General features: G+C 49.5%; 1 long non-coding RNA gene across 1 annotated transcript; it reads left to right on the top strand.

Annotated features, from left to right (window-relative positions):
- Positions 1 to 4,891: 4,891 nt before the first annotated feature.
- Positions 4,892 to 7,084, top strand: LOC147256820 (uncharacterized). Its single transcript, XR_015117417.1, has 3 exons — positions 4,892 to 4,938; positions 5,966 to 6,173; positions 6,661 to 7,084. It is a non-coding gene; the product is annotated as an uncharacterized LOC147256820 (long non-coding RNA).
- The last annotated feature ends 710 nt before the right edge of the window (positions 7,085 to 7,794 follow it).

Consider the following 7,794-nt stretch of genomic DNA (forward strand, 5'->3'; position numbering starts at 1 on the left):
TTTAGTCAAATATCAAAGATCCCTCTAAATAAAGATGTGTGTGTGTGTGTGTACTTCAGAGGCCACTACAGTGTTAGAATGAAGCACTGAAACTGATCCACTTTCAAAGGTGAGTTTTTTCCCCTCTTTTTCTTTCTCTACCTTTTACTTTTATTATTTTGTTGCAGAGGCAGACAACACACTGGCACACAGTATGAGTATTGTATCACAATAAAATAGGATTAAACAAAATAAAAGCACACTTGACTTCCATGTGAACGACCTCATGTCCTCCGTGTTGGCTTCAGCTGCTGTTATTGGTTAAAGCATCCAGGCAAGGCAAGGCAATTTTATTTGTAGAGCCCGTTTTCACAAACAGTTTGTCTCCAGGCTTCATGGCATCATAACAACATCCTCTGCCCTCAGAGCCTCACATCGACTGAGGAGAAACTCCATAGAAAACCTTGAACAGGGAAAAATGGGAGAAACCTCAGGGTGAGGAGGGGAGGAGGATCCCTCACCAGGAGGGACAGACGTGCAGGAGATGTTGTTACAGAGAAGACAACAGTTTACAATACAAAATGTGGGAAACATGGAAATGTTAATAACAGTTGAATAAGGAAGCTTCTGGAAGGGGAGGCAGGGAGAGCAAGCCAGCTTGATGGGGGACTGGATGGTAGACTGGTTCATGGGAGGGGAGGCAGGGAGAGCAAGCCAGCTTGATGGGGGACTGGATGGTAGACTGGTTCATGGGAGGGGAGGCAGGGAGAGCAAGCCAGCTTGATGGGGGACTGGATGGTAGACTGGTCCATGGGAGGGGAGGCAGGGAGAGCAAGCCAGCTTGATGGGGGACTGGATGGTAGACTGGTCCATGGAAGGGGAGGCAGGGAGAGCAAGCCAGCTTGATGGGGGACTGGATGGTAGACTGGTTCATGGGAGGGGAGGCAGGGAGAGCAAGCCAGCTTGATGGGGGACTGGATGGTAGACTGGTTCATGGGAGGGGAGGCAGGGAGAGCAAGCCAGCTTGATGGGGGACTGGATGGTAGACTGGTCCATGGAAGGGGAGGCAGGGAGAGCAAGCCAGCTTGATGGGGGACTGGATGGTAGACTGGTTCATGGGAGGGGAGGCAGGGAGAGCAAGCCAGCTTGATGGGGGACTGGATGGTAGACTGGTTCATGGGAGGGGAGGCAGGGAGAGCAAGCCAGCTTGATGGGGGACTGGATGGTAGACTGGTTCATGGGAGGGGAGCGCAGGCCGGTGTAACAGTAGGGAATAAGAGGGGGGGGGGGCGATGCAGGTGGCGGTTGGAGCTCTGGTGGATCTGTGGAAACACAGAGAGACTGCGAGACACCAAGGACAAACTACAAAGTGCAACAAGTAGTGGCAGTGACAGTTCCAAAAATGTGCAGGGAGGAGAGGAGGAGAGAGGGGGAGAGGAGAGGAGAGGAGGGAAGGGCTCCATGTAACCTGATGTGTCCCCCAGCAGTCTAAGCCTGTAGCAGCATAGCTATCAATGGTTCAGAGCTACCTGAACCAGTCCTAACTGAAGGCTCTGTCATAGAGGAAGGTCTTAAGCCTGGACTTAAACGTAGTTAAAGTGTCTGCCTCTCTGACCCATGGAGAGATGCTGGTTCCACAGTAGAGGAGCCCAGTAACTGAAGGCTCTACCTCCCGGAGTGCTCTGGTGGGACAGTAGGGACTAATGAGCTCTTTCAAATAGGATGGAGCTTTATCATTGAGAGCCTTATAAGTCAGCAGAAGGACTTTGAAGTGGATTCTAGATCCTACAGGAAGCCAGTGGAGAGAAGCTAAAGTGGGAGAGATGTGTTCTCTCTTCTTAACTCCCGTCAAAACCCTCGCTGCAGCGTTCTGGACCAGCTGGAGACTCTTTAGGGAGTATTTAGGACATCCTGACAGGAGAGAGTTGCAGTAGTCCAGCCGAGAAGTGATAAATGCATGCACCAGTTTTTCAGCATCACTCTGGGAAAGGATGTTCCTAATCTTAGCGATACTTCGCAGATGGAAGAAGGCGGTCCTGGTCACATGCTTTATGTGGGAGCTGAAGGAAAGGTCCTGGTCAAAAATGACCCCAAGGTTCCTTGCAGTTGTACTCGGAGTTAGGGTGATGCCATCTAGAGTAGAGATCCGATTCAAGAGTGTGTCCCTGTGGTGTTTAGGTCCAAAAATGATTACCTCAGTTTTATCTGAATTGAGCATTAAGAAGTTAGAGGACATCCAGGATTTAATGTCTTTCAGGCAGTCTTGCAGATGAGTAAGCTGGCTTGTGTCGTCTGGCTCCATCGACCAGTAAAGTTGTGTGTCATCTGCATAACAGTGGAAGTTGATCGAGTGCTTCCGGATTATGTCACCTAATGGGAGCATGTAAAGAGTGAAGAGAATCGGTCCTAAAACTGAACCCTGTGGTACACCATATGTGACTCTGCTGTACTCTGAATGGTCATTATTAACATTAACAAACTGAAACCTGTCAGATAAGTAGGACTTAAACCATTTTAGGGCAGTTCCTTTAATCCCAATGTCATGGTCTAGTCTCTGTAGCAGGATGCTGTGGTCGATGGTGTCAAATGCAGCACTGAGGTCCAAAAGGACAAGCACAGAGACAAGACCTCTGTCTGAAGCTATAAGGAGATCATTAGAGACTCTGACCAGTGCTGGTTCAGTGCTATGGTGTTCCCTGAATCCAGACTGGAAGGCTTCAAAGAGCTCGTTGCTGTGCAGATGTTCATGTAGCTGCTCCAGGACAACCTTCTCAAGGATCTTGGAGATGTAGGGGAGGTTGGATATCAGCCTATAGTTGGCCAACACATCTGGGTCAAGGGAAGGTTTTTTCAGTAAAGGGTTGATGACAGCGACCTTAAAGGCCTGTGGCACATAACCTGTGACTAAGGAAAGATTAATTTGATTTAATATAGAAGTGTTGACTAGAGGGAAGGCATCCTTAAGGAGGCTTGTTGGGATGGGATCCAGCAGACAAGTGGCTGACTTGGAGGAACCTACTGCAGAAGTTAATTCTGACAGGTCGATGGGGAGAAGCTGTCCAAGTATGCACCAAGTCTGGGAGGTGCTTCTATGGGGACTGTAGGCTGTCCTTCATTACTGGCAATCTTCGTTCTAATATTCACAATCTTTTCAGTAAAGAAAGAAAGGAAGTCGTTACTGCTGAGAGTTGGGGGATGCATGGCTCAACAGCACTATGGTTCTTGGTGAGCCTGCCCACGGTGTTGAAGAGGAACCTGGGGTGGTTCTTATTCTTTTCTATTAGGGACAAGTAGTAAGCGCTTCTAGCATTACGGAGTTCTTTTTTATATATTCATAAACTCTCCTTCCAGGCTTGGTGGACTTCCTCGTGCTGGCTGGAATGTGTCTTCCTTTCCAGTTGTCTGGTCTTCTGTTTTAAGGCACGCAGCTTTGGGCTGTACCAGGGAACTGTTCTTTTCTGGTTGATAACCTTCTTCTTCAGGGGAGCGACGGCATCAAGTGTCCCAAGGAGTGCTGCTGCAGTGCTGTCCACAAGATAGTCCACCTGGGTGGGGTGGAATCAGCATAACTGCCCATTATATCACTACAAGGTGTGGCAGCAAGCTCTGCTGGAATAAGCTCCTAAATCTAGAAACAGCAGTGTCAGATAGACATCTACTGAAGCGGGACTTTTTCCCAGCTAGGATATAATTTGTTAAAGTAAATTCAAATGTAATTAAGGAGTGATCAGACAAGACGGGGTTCTGAGGAAGAACTGTGATGAGGTCAGCTTCTATTCCATAAGTGAGCACTAAATCAAGGATGTGATTAAAAGTGTGAGTGGGTTTGTTTACCCTCTGACAAAAGCCAACAGAATCAAGAAGCGACTTAAACGCAGTGGCCAGAGAATCATCATTGACGTCCACATGGATGTTTAAGTCACCCACTAGAATGACTTTGTCTGAGTTCAATGCCAAGTTAGACAGAAAGTCAGGGAGTTCTTCTAAGAACATTGTTTTAGCGTAGCTGCCCATCGAAGCCATGTCAACTTTAGTTAATTCCGACTGGCGAAGCCGGGTGTCATTAGCGCCGACATGTATCACAATCTTACTGTATTTAACCTCACGTTTTGCCAGCATCTTTAGCCTCAACGTCGCCCGCTCTGGCCCCTGGGATGCACTTCATGCTCGCTGGAGTCTCCACCTTCACGTTGCGAAGAACAGAACTGCCAATGACTGATGTCGGCTTCACAGCGGGGCTGCGAGCAACAGAGCCGACATGAAGAGTTTCACTCTCAGTGGGTGTGTCGCTGAGTGGGGAAAAGCGGTTGGAAACATGAAGGCTTGGTGGGCAAACACGGGCTTACTGCGTCTAGGTTTCCCTCGTGATGTCACCCAGCGGGACTGGCTAGTTCCCGGCTGCTCGGGAGCTGCTAGCGGTGGCTAGGCTAGGTGGCTCCGCACCCGCTAAGGTGGACTGAGCAGCTCCTGAAGGTAAAGGACTAGCGCTAGCTTCCATGGTGCGGAGCCGAGTCTGTAACTCACTAAGCCTCGCCTCCAGGACTACAAACAAACTACACTTTTTACACTAAAGGAGGCAGAGGCGTAACTAAACATCTGGCACATGGAGCAGGAGAGGGAGGGAGAGGTGGGGGAGAGGCGGAAAGAGAGAGAGCGGCCATAGCGAGTATGCTAAGGTGAGCTAGTGGACCTGTGGCAAATAGAACGAATAGAACGAGGAATTTCAGAGCAAAGTCCTGCTAAAGAGTTAAGTGACAGAAACCTATGTATTACACCAAAACGTCGTATACAGTGGTGCTGAAAGCGATGAAGTTAGCAGTGCACCTGAGGGAGGATTGAGAAAGTCGAACAACACAGCGATAGTATTACAGGCAGGAAATGACGTAACACGCTCACCGGTATCGGGTCAGCAGTCAGCCCCACCAACCAGGCCAGGATCAACCACACAGGACAATGCAGGTGTGTTGCTTGGACAGGGAACAGCAGCAGGACGACCGTGTTTCCCAGTCCCACAAACACGGGTCAAAGCACTCCACCTGCCCCCCGTCCACAAATGGACAGGGTTTTCTTCATAACATGCTAGATTAATAGAAGGCTGCTTTAAACCAGCCAACATTAGCGGGCCTGGCAGCCCCGTTCATTCTAGCTTTAGCATGTAGCACTAGGAAGCGCTCTCTGCTCCACGGGGAGGTGGAGCCGCCACCACCACCACCACCAAACTTTAGGCTTCATACAAAACAGAAACTGCATCTCAGGGCGAGCCTCACAGACTAAAGCTATGCTTCAATCATCCCTCTGTTCAGGACCACCCGACACCGCTGCTGCTGCTGCTGCTGCTGCTGCTGTGGTGGGAGTCTCGTCCGCTGCAGACAGGCCCAGACTGTCTCTGTGCATGTGTGTGCGAGAGAGAGGCTTTTAGTGGGTGTGTACTGATGATGGGGGCGTGGCCATGAGGACCAACAGCCACAGCTGGCTCCATTCTGATGTTTGAGCTCTTGATTGACATCGCACGCATGTTATACTTGGCGGGAAAAAACCCCGCATGTTTTGAAACTTTGATCGTCCACCAACTAACAATTTAGTCTCGTCTCGTTCTCGTCAGACGAAAATGTATACAATTTGGTCACATTTTAGTCTTTACAGGGTGATGGTGATGTCCGTCTTAGTCTCAATTTCGTCTTGGAAACAAGGGGACTGACGTCGTCATTTTCGTTTTCGTCCAGCGTGACAAAAACAACACTGAATAAAAGGAAGGTGGACTGCAGTTTGGAGGCAAATCACTGCCAGGTGGTCACCAGAGCTGCTGCTGCTGATCTGAGGCCAGCTGAAGTTTCCAGATTTAAATGAACCAAATGCAAGATTCAGCCTTGTAAGATTTCAGGACGAATCCATGTTGCTATGTCAGGAGCAAGTGACAACCTGATGGGTGGAGTAAAGCGTGACATCACACGCCCTCTCTGTGAGTGTGTGAATCTCTCTCCTTCAGACCTGTTGGCTCCTCCCCCTCTAAAAAAGCGAGATGGTGGAGAGCAGGTGAGGACGCCCCTCTTGATTTACCTGAGGAGACCCATGCCGGTCATCAGCTCCAGAGGGGAGACCAGAGCAGGTCTTGGTCTCACGTCTCCAGACTGGAGAGACCTGCCAGATGTCAGAGGGCTCTGGGTGACTCGGTCAGCTCTTCTACTGTGGGACAAGTGAGTCACTCCATGTCTTCATAATGTCACTCCTCAGTGAGTGAGTTAGCAACCTTCGTTATTAGCATTGTGAAACAGCAACAGCTGGCTGAGCTCTCATGGTATCTGCCCACGTCACTGTGTGGTGTCTTGTTGCACGTCCTCATGTTGTGGCCGCAGCTAAGAGGGAGGTAAGTGGCGGTCTTTGGTTTGCCTGAGCAGAGAAGTTGCTGACTGAGTCTCTGCTGAAGCTCTGATCTGCTGCTAACCAGGCTCTAGGAAGGTGGTTGTCAACCTGTGGTCCGAGACCCTGAAGGGGCTGGTGAGATCACATTCAAGGGTTTCAAGTCACAGTTGTGAGAGATTAAAAAAAAGAAAATCCAAACTATGAAATAAAGTCAAGAATATGAGAAGAGTTGAGAAAATTCTGAGATCAAGACATGAGTCTGAAATAAAGAGTTGTAATTCTTAGCTCTCATCGAGTCGCTCTTGTTTTCTCCCTATGCAGGCGCTGAGGGACGGCAGGAACGACAGCAGGACGGACTCACAGACTCCCGTCCCCGACCACCAGAGTCAAAGCGTCTCTGCAGCAGCAGGCTGGCGGCGGAACGTCACACTCGCTCAGATGATTTGTGGGATCAGCTGGGTGCTGCTCAGTGAGGGTGACACGGCTGGAGAACGGAAGCCGTGTTCGATCAGCTCATCCTTTGTATCGTAGATAAAATCTAAGCTAGGACTGCACTTGATTAGTACTACTACCACTAGTACTACTGCATACAGCATGTCAGTCAGTTGCTGACATTACACAAGTGAAACACAAGTTGGTTTACTGTTTACCACCAAGCAGAAAACTGTTCTAGTATTTTTACACTGAAATTGTCTCAGAATGAAAATGACCCTCTGTTTTACAAGGATAGATTTTACTCGCTAATTAAAAAGCTATGATCCTAATGAATTCCCACATGGTGGAAGTGTCGGAGCTGCAGCAGGACTGCACTGCTTCTGATGCTCTGGTGATGCACGTGTGTGTCTGTGAGTGTCCGTCACTGTGGGAGCTGCAGGTGAGTGTCCAGGAGTGAAGCCGGGACCCTGACCATGTGGGTCAGAACACTTGACCCCGATGTGACACGCGGAGCAGCTGGGGAAGACCCCTGGTCTCCCCCCCCCCCCCCCGCACCACGCCGCCAGTAGATAAAAGATCTTTATGCATGTCAACCTTGACCCCTAGGTCACGGAGCTCGTCTACCCCAACCTCTCCCCCTCCCCCTCCCGTCTCCAGATGGCGGCCTCTCTGCAGCCAGGCTTAGGGGACGGGCCTGAGTAGCTGAGTCCAAATCCACTTTCGTCAGAGAGACAGCAGCAACTCCAGGTGGTTTCTGTACGTAAAGAAACGTTGTAACAACAGTTACGGTTGATTCAGTGTTACAACGTGCTGTTGGGACACAAACGTATTTTTATATCATTACACATCATAAATGCGTTTATTCAAGTGGCCAAAACATCCAGCCGATATTAGCCAAGCTAGTTTAACTAACATCTCCAGCCAGTTAGTTTTCAGCTACCAGCAGTTAGCTAGCATTTACCAGGAAGTGAGAAAGCTAAAGCTACATTCAAGCCCCACGTTGCTGAGCTGCTCCTGAGG

The sequence above is a fragment of the Aulostomus chinensis genome, chromosome 8, assembly GCF_037954235.1.
Source record: "Aulostomus chinensis isolate RoL2024-O1b breed Wild chromosome 8, RoL_Achi_v1.0, whole genome shotgun sequence".
In the NCBI taxonomy this organism is placed as follows: domain Eukaryota; kingdom Metazoa; phylum Chordata; class Actinopteri; order Syngnathiformes; family Aulostomidae; genus Aulostomus; species Aulostomus chinensis.